At 44.7% G+C, this 14,563-nt stretch overlaps 1 pseudogene; it reads right to left on the bottom strand.

Moving 5' to 3' along the window:
* Positions 1-4,559: 4,559 nt before the first annotated feature.
* On the bottom strand, positions 4,560-9,965 carry LOC107139345 (annotated as a pseudogene).
* Positions 9,966-14,563: the final 4,598 nt, after the last annotated feature.

The following is a 14,563-nucleotide window of genomic DNA, read 5'->3' on the forward strand; positions in this document are numbered from 1 at the left end:
GGGGGGGGGGGGGGGGGACTGGTCAGAGGTCGACCAGTAGTCCTCCTCCAGGACTTTGGTCACATTTTTCCTCTCAGGAAGATGAGGAAAATAGCCACCTAAAACATTAATACTGCTAATTTTCTTAATAATTTGGTTCAAAATACTTCCAAAGCCCTGTATAACCAGGTAACTATTGATTAAAGAGTTGAGAATAAATTAAACCAGTTGTCCCAGCATGAATAGGGTACCCTTCAATTGTTGATGCTGGCATCAAACTTGTGATCCTCTTGTCTCAGCCTGAAATTAAAGGACATTCAGCTCTCCTTCCTTCTCCCAACGATGGTGGCACAATGTGATATGGGACAAGGTTGGAGAACTGGAATGTTTTTCTCCTGGACGGCTGTCAAAACTGCAGTAGGACACATCCATTCTTCTTGCAATGGAGGATCTCTAAAGGATCTTTAAGGAAAAGATGGAATAGGAGTGAGTCCTAGAGACTTCCTATGAGATCAAACACTTATTTTTTTCTCTCTACTCTTTTATTCTGGGAAATGACAACCCAAAGTTTAAATAAATAATAACAAAAAATAAAAACAGAAATTTGGGGAAAAAGTTAAATTTTTGAAGAAAATACAGCATTTGGGTGACCTAAAAAACCACCCAATCATGCTGGCCCCTTTGGGCTTAAGATCAAACATCCTGGACAGTTATTAAAATGGGACTCTCCCATAACAGGCCAGTTATCCGCACAGAATATCCACCAATACCTTATTGCCTTTTCAATCTGCAATAGAATTTGGTGACTTTCATAAATGGATGAGTTGTGCAAATGTCTTTCTAGTGCAACATAAAATCTCTAGAAGTGGTAGATATGTTTTGGGATGGTCTCCAATAATTGATAAAGGACAGTGATATCAAGATCTTATAATTCCTGGAGGATTTGTTGGTAATATCCTAACTTTCAGTGAAGGTGGCATACAAAAAGATAGCTGCCTCCAATTTTCTCCCTTTTACCGATGGGACCATGCCTGACCAGGCAGAAACTGCAAGGAGAGTTCCTGATATGGCCTGAGAGCCTGTGTTCAATCTCCTTATGCTTTAATTTCTGGAAATGTGAGAGTGCAGAGAAAAGGAAAAAAATATCATGTAACTTGAAGACATAACAGAGGGAGAGGGGTATTGGTCCTTTACCAACCACCCTTTGTTTTACTCCCAGCTAAAGTCTTGGGGCCATGGTATGCTGATTGCGCAGTTCAGGTTTAACAAAAAATGCATAACCAGCTAAGCAGACCACGGTGAGTGACTGGACGTAGAGAGCTAGGAGTGGCTACTTTAATTTCTTTTATAGCTTTACAGTCACTGCTGAGAGCCACAGCCAGTCGGAATGGCCCCTGGCATTTTGCCAGAAGTAATGGTTGAGAGGCGAGCCATTAAGATGATGCTGGATTGATTCAATTGTATATTAGACCTTTACTGTCCGCCTACTACTTTGGAGTTCTCCTGAGGATTGCCTGGGGAGTTCGTGTTGGTGGGGGAAGGTCCGGGAGAGGGAGTTCCGGTTGGTGTGTGGTGTGTTCCTGGAGGAGCAGCGTGGGTGGCGTTCGGGGAGTTCCCGGGGAGCATGTGTGGAGTGTGCTGGTGGAGTTCGGAAATAAAGTTTGTTCCTGCTTGAGTAGCTCGTGATTTGTGCCCAGCCAGACTGAGGCAAGTCACAGCGTCTGTAGCTTTACATAAAAACATTAATACTGCTAATTTTCTTAATTTGGTCAAAATACTTCCAAAGCCCTGTATACTCAGGTAAATGTTGATGAAAAAGTTGAGACTACATTAAATGCTTTGGAAGCTACTGTTATTAATATTGGAAATGAATGTGCCACTCTCAAATTTAAGCAAAGCCTTAAATGCCATGCTTAAGTCTGCAATACTGCAGCCAGGAATAATGGCTCCCAGTGGGATTTGGAAAAGGTAAAAAATCAACTACTGGGCATTTGGCATGATATTAATAACAACAGCCTGGATCTTATGGAGTTACATCATAACATCCAGGACATCCAGAAAAGCAGGAACAACTTCATAAATCCTGCATCTCTGGCTGAACAAATACTTCATGATCTAAAAGGCTTTAATTCTGGAAATGTATTGAAGACTTCTACATGGTATGCTTTTGGAATTATGCGCTTGCTACTAATTCTTTTTTGTGTTATGATAATAGGTTGTCCTACGCTCAGAAATGAAATCTGGGAACGTCAAGTAACAACATATCACATCACTCGGGCTTAAAAAACAAAAAGCGAGAGATGTTGGAAGCCATGAATGAACTGTGGGCATGTCTGGGCCATCTCTAAGAGAAGGTGAGGCCCTCAGAGAACCTCAGAGAACCCTTGGTTATCTTACGGATCTGAGACTGCTCCATTGCCCTACCGAAGTCCTGCTCAAAGAGGATTCTGTGATACTGCAGAATTTATTGGCTCAGACAGTGCTAGGCTGAAACACAGCTCCCTGGAGGTGGAAAGAGATACCAGTGCCCCAACTAGCTTTGTGGTGCCACTTGCCTGGAGGAGGAAGAATTACTGCGCAAGTGAGAAGTCCCCAATCAGGCCAGCTTCCCAGAAGCTTCTTGTTTCTTGTTTACATTGAAGAACTGTCCTCACTATAAATTTCTTTGGTGTGTTTCACCATAAATAAAGCAGTCATGGGCTTTTACCCTTTTGTTAGGATCAGACTCATCAGGTCTCTTCTACCTGTCGAGCCCTTGCTTTAAATATATTTTTCTGTGCTTTTGTCTTATTTCTCAATATGATATTTTCAGACTTTTATTTCCAGTCAGCCCACACCTGTGAAGGTAACCTATCCCCCAACTTGCAGTCTGCAGGTGAGAGGAGAGCATCTCACAGTTCTGAGGGCTGTGAATTTTATAGGGGTCAGCAGGGTGTTCATCCCCCAGCAAGCACAGATTGCATGAGCCTTTGTCCTTTTTCCTTGGGCACACTGGGCTGCTCTTTGCAAACAGTCCCTGAGTTCCAGTTCTAGCCCTTGTTATCTACAGAACACATTCAAGTTCCATGGCTTAATTCAGACTCCAGTTCTTCAATACCAGGGGCACAGTACAGAACTATGGAGCAGGCTTGGGTGGGTACCAGGCCTAAGGAGGGGACAGTGTGCCTGTTGCATCAGAAAGTGAAAGCCTTGCTGATGAATGACCTGGCCCAAAGAAGCCTTTCACAAGCAGGTGCTGGGAACCTCCAAGGAGCATTGGGCCAAGAAGCTGAAAGAGGTTCCTCCTACTTGCAGGATGCTTCTTGGCCTGGTCTCTTCTGATGGCCACCTCAATGGTAGAGCTCCCTCCCACACTCCCAGGAACTCCTGCTGATCCTGGAGCCCCATGTCACTAACATTTCTTCAGGGCTATAACACTGAGTGCTTTAATGTGCATTCTTTAGATTTAGCCCTTACTAAACCATTCTCAGGCTTGGAAACAGGAGCAGCAATGCATGTCAGGGCTAGAAGTCAAATTTCCAGCACTCACCCCTAAAAACATTTCCCTTAACTTGATTATTGTATACTAGAGACAAGTCCCTTTGCAAAACTAAAAAGGATTGATTTACATTTGTTCTTTCACTTGTTTGGCTTTATTTCCCAAATTTTCACATGGTACTGGTACTATTCCTTTTTCTAAAAGTAGCAACCAAAGTCACTGAGTCTATTCAGGCATTGGTAGCATGAAGTGGTCATCCAGCCACCATGGTCAGATAAATCCAGAATTTTCTAGGACAGGCTTATGTTGATCCCCTTTATGAGGTTATTATTCTTGCTGCCAGATTGCACCTAACCTCTTGGTGGCACCAAGTGACATGCTATTCTGTACTCTTTCCTAATCTTTGGTCCCATCATGCCTGAATTAAGGCAGTGGTCCAGACTGGCCAGAGCATTGGTAGAAGTCTATTACTGTCATCCATCTAGCAGAACTATTGAGTAAGGAATTGCAGGTAAGGATTTGTTAATAGGAGATTACAATCTTTTAACAGAAAAGCAACAGTTATTTCACGGCTACTGTGCCACCATTCAATTTATCTTTATGACAGCCTTGTAAAGTAGGTAGCCTTGTCTGGATCTTATTGATGAGGAAACTGAGGCTAGGTGAGGCTGAATAACCAGTCCAGTGCTGCACAGCTGGCCAGGGCTGGGTCCAGCTCACCAGTGTGAGGAGTGACTTCTGTGCATGTTTGTCACTGGGCTGTAGGTCAGATGCTCATACTTTGTCTCAGTCTTCCATGTCACCCTGGGGAAGTGGTATAGTCACTTTCTAGGCTGCCATCACAGAGTATCAAAATCTGGACAGCTTAAAACAACAGAAATGTATCATCTCACAGTTCTATGGGCCAGAAGTCTGAAATCAAGGTATGGGCTAGATCATGTTCCCTCTGAAGGCTCTAGGGTGGATCCCTCTGCCTCTTCCAGCTCCAGGTGTCAGCTCTAATCCTCGGCTTCCTTGGCTTATGGCCACATCACTCTAATCCCCTGGCCATCTCTCCATGTGTGTCTTACATCATCTTCCCTCAGTATGGGTTGAGCCCCAATTTTTTTTTCTCATTAAACTTTTTGTTTTAATGGGTCTCAAAATTCTGTGACAGATTTTTGGTCAAGTTGTTTCCATTAAAAAGTACTGATTTTAAAAACTAATAACTTAAAACTACCACACACTAAAATTCAAAAATGGTCCACAAAACATTTTCCTTTCCTTCTGAAGGTTTTTATGATGCATTGTTATCATTAACCAGTCTTTTACTATTAAACTTAAATGGCCAATTGAGACAAACAGTTCTGAGACTGTTCTTCCACCACTGATTAAGACTGGGGTGGCAGGTATTAGGGGTAATATTCATTTAGTCTTCTGAGCTTTCTGGGCAGACTTGGATTTAGTTCCCAAATAAAGCCTTCTTTTTCACTGCTTTGATGACACCCACAGCAACTGTCTGCCTCATATCTAGAACAGCAAAACGACCCAGAGGAGGATAGTCAGAGAAGCTCTCAACACACATGGGCTTTCCTGGAACCATTATCAACGATGGCAGCATCACTAGATTTCAAGAATTTGGGGCCATCTTCCAGCTTCTTACCAGAATAGCGATCAATCTTTTCTTTCACATTGCAAGCAATGTGAGCTGTGTGACAATCCAGTACAGGAGCATAGCCAGCACTGATTTGGCCTGGATGGTTCAGGATAATCACCTGAGCAGTGGAACCAGCTGCTTCCTTTGGTGGGTCATTTTTGCTGTCACCAGCAACATTGCCACGTCAAACATCTTTGACAGACACGTTCTTGACATTGAAGCCCACATTGTCTCCAGGAAGAGCTTCACTCAGAGCTTCATGGTGCATTTCAACAGACTTTACTTCAGTTGTGACATTGACTGGAGCAAAGGTGACCACCATGCCAGGCTTGAGAACACCAGTCTCCACTCGGCCCACAGGTTCAGTACCAATACTAACAATTTTGTAGACATCCTGGAGGGGCAGACGCAAAGGCTTGTCAGTTGGACGAGTTGGTGGCAGGATGCAATCTAAAGCTTCAAGCAATGTGGTTCCACTGGCACTGCCATCTTTACAGGTGACTCTCCATCCCTTGAACCAAGGCATATTAGCACTTGGCTCCAACATGTTGTCACCATTCCAACCAGAAATTGGCACAAATGCTACTGTAACAGGGTTGTAGCCAATTTTCTTAATGTAGATGCTGACTTCCTTGGCAATTTCCTCATATCTCTTCTGACTGTAGAGTGGCTAGGTGGAATCCATTTTGTTAACACCAATGATTAGTTGTTTCACACCCAGTGTGCAGGCCAGAAGGGCATGCTCACGGGTCTGCCCATTCTTGGAGATACCAGCTTCAAATTCACCAATGCCAGCAGCAACAATCAGGACAGCACAGTCAGCGTGAGATGTGCCTATAATCATGTTTTTGATAAAGTCTCTGTGTCCTGGGGCATTAATGATAGTCACATAATACTTGCTGGTCTCAAATTTCCACCGGGAGATGACAATGGTGATACCACACTCACGTTCAGCTTTCAGTTTATCCAAGACCCAGGCATACTTGAAGGAGCCCTTTCCCATCTCAGCAGCTTCCTTCTCAAAATTTTCAATTGTTCTTCTGTCGATCCCACCACATTTGTAGATCAGATGGCCAGTAGTGGTAGACTTGCCCGAATCTATGTGTCCAATGACAACGATGTTAATGTATTTTCCTTTCCCGTTTGGCTTCGATTTAGCGGTGGCTTTCACGACACCTGTGTTCTGGCGGCAAACCCATTGTGAAAAAGAAAAAGCCCAAATTTCTTTATAAAAAACACCAGCCCTTTGGATGAAGGGAAGCCATAATGTCCTTGTTTACACCTGTAAAGACCCTGTTTTCAAATAAGGTCACTGGGATGTCACAGGTTTAGGACTCCAGCACATCTTTTTAGGAGAATAGTTCAACCCTTAACAGAGGGTATTATGTCCACTCAACAGAGGAGGCAACTGAGGCCCAGAGAAGGTAAGTGACTTGCCAGCCATATAGATCATAAGTGAAAACATCAGGTCCAGCTACGGTCTATGCTCTTGCATCCTGGGAGTTGCTGGGTGAAGCTGCTTAGGGAAGGTTCCAAGGTGGCAGTGGTGTCCTCTGTTCCTGGGTTCTACTGCTCTGGAGGTCTTCGAATAGAGTGTTTGATATGTGGACATAAATCTCCAGCTTATCTGGAGGTGATGGGGGGGCTTTCTACACTATCCATTTGCCTCTCCCTTGACTCGACCTGACTCAGTGGGATCACATGGTGGCACCCACGTGGCCTTCAGACATTATCCAACACAGAGCAAAGCTCACTACCAAATGCTTTGGGTCAAAGCTCATTTATCAGAAGCCAAGCTGTGGTGGGAATCTGTGCATTTGGTAGCCAGGTGATCTTCCTCCAGCCAGGGGAAGCCGTGCCTCATCTGTGTCTAGCATGGCCTGTAGAGACCTTGGGATCTGCTGTGGCTAGAGAGATATGTTGTCAAGTCTCTGCCTTTTACACAGCAGCGTTTCCTTCTTTTGATTTAGCTACAGAATCATTTACCACAACTGAGAGCAGAGCATCAGAGCAGCTGACGCAGTGGAGGACCTGAGGTGGTGCTGCGCCAATCATGGGCCAGACATAGCCATGAACTGGCTGCAGTTTGAGGTAAGAAGGAGACTCTAGGAGCCCATGGAGGGTGGAGCCTTCCAGAGTGTTAGCGGCCCTAGAAGAGACAGGCAGCTTCTCCATCCCTGGAATGGCACAGTGGGACGAACCATGCTGAGGTGGTTTTGGGCACAGCTGGGATTTCATCCTGCACTGGTGGCACAGGACACTGTGAGAAGTTCCCTTGGGTTTCTCAGAGGTGCCCGCTAACAGCTGGACAGGGTAACAGTGGGAGGAATATCTGACAGGCTGTCTCTCCGGAAGGTGTGTCTTGGCCTGGCTTGTCTATGGCTCCCAGCTAGAAACCAGCACCTGTGTGTACCTTATGTACACATTTGCCATTGGTACTGAATCATGCCTTTTTGTTCTTGTTGTTTCCTTTCCATAAGGAAAAGCAAGTCTCTGTTTTATATCTAACTCATGGATTTCCTAGTCCCCTGCTCATGTCTTCAGTACACACAACCTTGTGTGTGGTGGTTCCCCACCCCAACTCCTCACTACACAGCACAGCATCTGATGCAGCTTTTTGTGATGGTTGTTAACCATGGGCTCTTCTTTCCAAAATTGCTTGATGCAGATTCCATTGGCTCTTGGAAACCACCAATGTGCTCTAGAAGACCTTCCTGTAGGACTTTCCCAAAGACCTCTGTGCCATGCTTTGTAACAGTCACCAGTGGAATCCATCAGCAGATTACCTGTTTCCTAAGGTGGACACCAGCTTCCACCTCCACCCCCACCACACTGCAGAGTGGGATGAGGTGGGAGCAGGCAGTGACAGGTTCCAAAGCAGGCAGAGACAGGTTCTAAAGTGCCTCCTTCAAGCACCTTGAACTCTGTGGTGAGACTGAAGCTCCAGGCTAGGCCAGGCCTGATGAGTGACTAGCCCAGCCCCTCTGAGCTCCTCTGTCCTGGCATCCATGGGGAAGGCTGGAATTATCCCAGTTTGCAGAAAAGGAAACAAATCTAGATGCTCCCAAGAGTTTCCGTGATTCACTCAAGGCTCCATGAGAAAAACCTGGATTAAGACCTAGGTCTTGAGGGCAAGCCTCTTCTTGTCACACTCCAGAGTGGGGATGAAGAGAAGTGGGCAAGAGGATAGAATGCTTAAAATCTTGTATAAATTACTTCTGAGAGGCCCTTTCTTATAGCTCCCCTCCCCCAGCCCATTAATGCACTGTCTCCTCATGATGCGCCCGAACACTTTTGTTCTGCCCAAACTGTGGGACTGAGCTTCCCCAGGAAGACAGATGACTTCCTTCCCAGTTGGAGGGTTAGGGCAAGGGACAAGTGCACAGATGCTCAGAAGGCAATTACTGTCATGATTATGAGGGACACCTAGGCCAGCGGCAGGCACCTTCTGCCATCTTTAGATGTCCTTCCCACAGTCTCCATGCTGGACCACCAAGTCCTCTTGGCTCCTCCTTCCTCCGTCTCCCATAATCATTGTGTTGAATCACTGCTGCCACCAACCCTCCTTGGGGATCCCCAGAGCCCCTCATCTGACTTCAGGGCAAGCGTCAGTAACTCCTGGGCCTTCCTCTGAGGAAGAACTCCACCAGGGTACCAGGGAGCTATTTCATCATCCCTCTCCCAGCCCTTTCTCCCTGCCAAAATGCGACCTGGCCCAGTGACCAGGCAGCCATCTGGCTCTGCCACATTAGGTCTTCAGGGGTCCCTGCAGACAAATGACAGGGCTGCGTCTACAACACTGCCTTCGCTCCCAGGCCTGAGTCTGGCACATGCAAGGCCTCTCTCCACCTGGCCTGGTGTTCCCTGGGCAACCTCAGGTTTCCTGTCCAAGAGCGGCCTTGGCAATAGCTTCCATTTTTTTTTTTGTTGTTGTTGTTATTAATGGGGTGGGTCTAGTGGCTAAGGACCCTGGGGCCAGGCCTAGAGGGGACCCGCTTACAGCCAGTGATGACAGATGATGGAGGCTAAGAAAGGCCCCGTGGACACCTACCTGACCCATCTCATGGGAATGCTGTACTCTTCCTCACTTCTGGTTTGCCCCCCTCCAGGAACCCATCCTTCTCGAACTGGGCTGAGACTCATCTTCTTTTGGCTCCAGTGTTCCTAGAACAAAACAGAAAGGAAACAATGAGATAAGTCTGGGCCCATCCAGTAAATACAGATTATGTTCCTCTTCAGATCCTTTGTGAGAAGGGTTAGGAAAAGAAGGAAGGATGAACAAAGGAACTAAAAGGTAGCTTAACTCTTTGAGAAAGGTTACCCAACACCAACTGTCCGTGGGCGGACACTGGGACGACTGGTCCTGCCACACCCACCAGGAGGTTGTGAGACCCCCTTGCAGCCGTTGGACCAATGGATGGATGTGTGCATGCGAGCCTCCTTCTGGCCTTGGCAGCACCACGCGGGGCGCAGCACACAGAACCAGTACCTGAGAGGGGATGGGGGGCGGGGCCAGTGACAAGGTTGGAGCGGAGCCCCCAGGGAAGGAGGAGGAGGGTGAGGTTCATCCAAGGTGAGGCTTTGCGTTGGGCCTGATGTTCCGCGCGGCCCCACCGCCTTGGCCTCACTAGCTTTACCAGAGTCAACTTCAGTACCTCCTGGTTAGGGAACCCCCGTGCATGGCATTTCAGGTCTCTCATGACGATGCAGGATGCTATCATGACCATTTTCAAGTGCCTCCGTTCAGTTGTCTTCAAGAAATGGCCCCTGGGCATGTTCAGGCCTGCCAGACAGGTATCCTGGACAGATCCCGGGAACACCCTTTGCAGGCACCAGTGACCATGGCCATGGGAGGAGGTGCTTGTTCGGCATTTGACACGTTGTACTGTGGTGGCGGGTGGCTGGGTCTTACCGGGTCTGGAAGCTCTGGCTCCCTAGGCTATGCAAAGGAGGGGCGGGGAAGGAGTGCACACTGCGGTGCAGGGCCGCAGAGCATTTCCAGTCAAGGAGGCGCAAATCCAGAGCAGTTGGGGGCTCAGTGGGAGTGCTGGGGGCAGGTCACCTGGGATGTCAGCATACTTGACACGCGAGCAGGTAGTGGACACATAAGAGTTCACTGGAGCACTGGGGAAAGCACCTGGGATCTCAAAGGGTTGGAAATTTGCGGTAGCCCGGCTGGCTGGGCAAAATAGCTGGGGGGTGACGAACAACTTGTGTACGTTGATACAGCAGGAATGGGAGCCCTTTATTGTAGGACAGGAGCGGTATTTATACATTCCACACAGCTTATCTTAATTAGCATAAACTAGATACATCAGTCAACCAATAAGAAATCTCCACACTTAATGGCTCGATGGTGTTACTTCACAAACCACTCCCTCTGGCATTTTGCCAGGCGCCATCCAGACTTGTTTAGAGACTCTAACATTTCTCTGGCAAAATGCCAGGCGCCATCCTGACTTGTTTACAGACTCTAACAGAAATTAGTACCAGGGCTCTTGTGAGGTGGGAGAGGATATCACGGGGCATCTGGGACCCAGACCCTGGGTCGGAAACTCCAGTTGGTAGTGCCGGTGCTGTTAACCACCTCCACATCTTGGAGATCTGCTCTAAAGTTCCTGGGAGAAAGGGAGCAGTTAGAGTCTGTTTGGCTCCTTTGTTCTTTGGTGACAGCCTTAGGTTTCCTATCCAATAGTGGCCTTTGCAATAGCTTCCAGATTTTTTCTGTTACTAAAGAAGTCCACCACAGAATCTGTGCTTTCTCCTTTTGGTTCTCTGTGGACTCTGATGTTCTTCCCTGTGGGCTCACTCGGTCTGCAGAAGCCCACCAAACAGCTGAGGAGGGTGTGTGGTGACATAGTCGGAAAGAGACCTCTAGAGACCAGTTTCAGAGATGATCCACTTTATTATTGCATAGGCAAGCTTTTTATGCATAGTCTGTTACCAGGCAAATTTAGCTGAGGGTCGTAATAATCCAACGAGTTAGCAGCAAAGTTATGAGCAGCAACCAATGGGATAAAAGGTCGGTGGCAAAAAGCAGAAGGAAAAGGAACACGCTGTGCACGTGAAGGTGGCCAGGTTACCATGGTGATGGGACTAGTTCAGGGTCAGTGTTCCAAACCACAAATATCCAGACCAGACCTGTGTGCCGGGCCCTAAGAGTCCCTCACAAAGGCAACATAGGCTGCTTTCCAGCTCAGGGGCTCAACACTTCCCTGTTCCGCCCCTCCCTCCCTTTTTTAAAGTATCTGGTTGGATGTGTTGTGAGGATGCATGGGGCTAAGGTGACCTCCTTGGTGAGGATCATCAGGTGTAGAATAACCTGGAGACTGCAAAGGGCTGTCACTGTAGACTCTTCCCACCCTTCCTAGGATAGGAATTTTGTCTCCTCTTCACTGTCACCTCCAAATGGAAAAGATGTTAATGAGCCCTAATGTGAAAAGAATGTTCCTGAGTTTTATAACATTTAGGTGTTTTAAGTCTTGATGGTAGAAAGGACCCTTTTAATTTTATAGCCTGTAAGCACAAATGACACACAAATGAGGAAGGTGGAAAGCAGACCTCAGATCAGCAAGCAGCAGAGTCATCAATCGAATACATGACATGGCTCATTTTCGGGGTGGAAATATGGTGGCACGCTGAAGCATGGGTTTGGGTTATACAGGATTCATTTAGGGTGGGACAGGAGGGTGAATCCTAGGGCTTATTGTATTGGATTCAGCTGATCCATTAGAGTTGGGGGTTGGGTGCCAGTCAGGTGTGAGTTCTTTTTGTGTTCCTTCCCTCTGGTGAGGACCAGCCTTTTAAATGACAAAAACTTCAATTTTATCCCAACAAAGCAGGTGGGTCAACAGGTGCAGAGAGGAAATATCCTTGGACTTATTCTTCATATCCTTCATTCCAGACTCTGAAAGGGGATAATGAATTGGGGTGTTGATATAAAATATGGCTGCTTGCTGCTGAGAAGGGGTAACGTAGGGGGGGGGCTTCCTCTTTTCAGAGTTCTGGGAGAGAAAATGGAGACCCTGGTGGTTGAGGCTATGGGAGGAGCCTCAAGATTGACTGAGTGAATTTCTCCTTTTCAAAAAGTTTGATGAAGAGTGTGGGAGGAGATGTGTCCTGGGAGGCAGCTTGGGTTGGGCAGGTCACCTCCCTAAGAAACTGTTTATGTACAGAAATTAAGAATAGGGAGAAGAAAGGTTTTATAAGAAGAATGAATATTAACTGATTTGCTAGTGTTGGGAAAACTATCGTGTCCCTTTCAAATTTAGGGTGCACTTTCATTGATCTTAGGAGTTCGGGTACTTTGAAGCATAGAAAGCATGATTAAACTTGGAACCATATTATTCTGATGTTTTGATCTTCTCCAGTCTGCTCAACAGATTGTATAGAACAGGAACAGAAATACAATCAGCAGTATAGTTAAAATGATTAATTCAGCAATATGTGTGGAAAAGTATTTAAAAAGGTTAAGGAAAGAGATTCCAATTTGGCCATATTGCCCCAAATCTATTCATTGTTAAAAGTAGGTGCCTTGGGCTGGGGTTGGGGCTCAGTGGTGGTAACGTACTTGCCTGGCATGTGTCAGGCACTGGGTTAAATTCTCAGCACTGCATAGAAATAAATAAAATAAGGTCTATCAAAAACTTAAAAATTCACATATATAGAATATTTCATCCTCCAATGAGCAAATATACTTTCTTCTTAGAAGCACATGGATCCTTATCTAAAATAGACCATATATTATGCCACAAAGCAATTCTTAGCAGATATAAAAATATTAATAATGGAATGAAATTAGAAATCAATGATAAAATAAGAAATAAAAGCTACTTAAACACCTACTGAATGAACAATGGGCTGCAAAAGACACCAAGGAGATTAAAAAATTTTTAGAGGTGAATGAAAACACAGATACAACATCTTGAAATCTCTGGGATACTAAGAAGGCAGTTCTAAGAGGAAAGTTAATTGCATGGAGTTCATTCCTTAAAAGAAGAAAAAGTCAACAAATAATTTAACATTACATCTCAAAGCCCTAGATAAAGAACCAATCTACTCCAAAAGCAGTAAAAGATAGGAAATAATTACAATCAGAGCTGAAAACAATGAAATTGAAACAAAAGAAACAATTGAAAAAACAAAAAATTGGTTCTTTGAAAAAATAAAATTGACAGACCCTTAGCCATGCTAACAAAAGAGAAGGAGAGAGAAAACTCAAAATTATTAACATACTGATGAAAAAGGAAATGTCACAACAGACACTACAGAAATACAGAAGATAATTACAAATTATTTTGAAAACTTATATTCTAATATAATAGAAAATATCAAAGGCATCAACAAATTCCTAGAGTCATGTGATTTGCCCACATTGAATCAGGATGATATGCACAATTTCAACAGATCAATTTGAAGCAATGAAATAGAAGACACCATCAGAAGCCAACCAACCAAGAAAAGCCCAGGGCCAGATAGATGCACAGCTGAGTTCTATAAGACCTTTAAAGAAGAACTAATACCAATACTCTTAAATTTATTTCAGGAAATGGAAAAAGAGGGAGCACTTCCAAACTCATTCAATGAGGCCAATATCACCCTGATTTCAAAACCAGGCAAAGACATATCTAAGAAATAAAACTTCAGACCAATATCTCTAATGAACATAGGTGCAAAAATTCTCAATAAAATTCTGGCAAATCAAGCACAAAATCATATCAAAAAGTTAGTGCACCATGATCAAGTGGGATTCATCCCAGGGATGCAAGGTTTGTTTATCACATCAATAGAATTAAAGATAAGAACCATATGATCATCTTGATAGATGCACTTGACAAAATACAGCACCTCTTCATGTTCAAAACACTAGAAAAACTAGGGATAACAGGAACATATCTCAACACTGTAAAAGCTATCTATGATAAGTCCTAGGCAACATCATTCTAAATGGAGAAAAATTGAAAGCATTCTCTCTAAAAGTTGGAATAAGACAGGGATGTCCTCTTTCACCACTTCTATTCAACATAGTTCTTGAAACACTGGTCAGAGCAATTAGACAAAAGAAGTTAAAGGGATAGAGATAGGAAAAGAAGAACTCAAATTAGTACTATTTGCTAACAATATGATCCTATACCTAGAAGACTCAAAAAATTCCACCAGAAAACTTTTAGAACTAGTAAATGAACTCAGCAAAGTAGCAGAATATAAAATCAACACCCATAAATCAAAGGCATTCTGTATATTAGTGATAAATCCTCTGAAAGGGAAATGAGGAAAACTACCCCCATTTACAATATCCTTAAAAAAAAAAAAAACACTTTGGAATCAACGAAAGAGGTGAAATATCCTACAATGGAAACTATAGAACACTAAAGAAAGAAATTAAAGAAGACTTAGAAGATGGAAAGATCTCCATTGTTCTTGGATAGGCAGAATTAATATTGTCAAAATGACTATACTACCAAAAGCAC

Source organism: Marmota marmota, unplaced genomic scaffold (assembly GCF_001458135.2).
Source record: "Marmota marmota marmota unplaced genomic scaffold, marMar, whole genome shotgun sequence".
NCBI classification, from domain to species: Eukaryota; Metazoa; Chordata; class Mammalia; order Rodentia; family Sciuridae; genus Marmota; species Marmota marmota.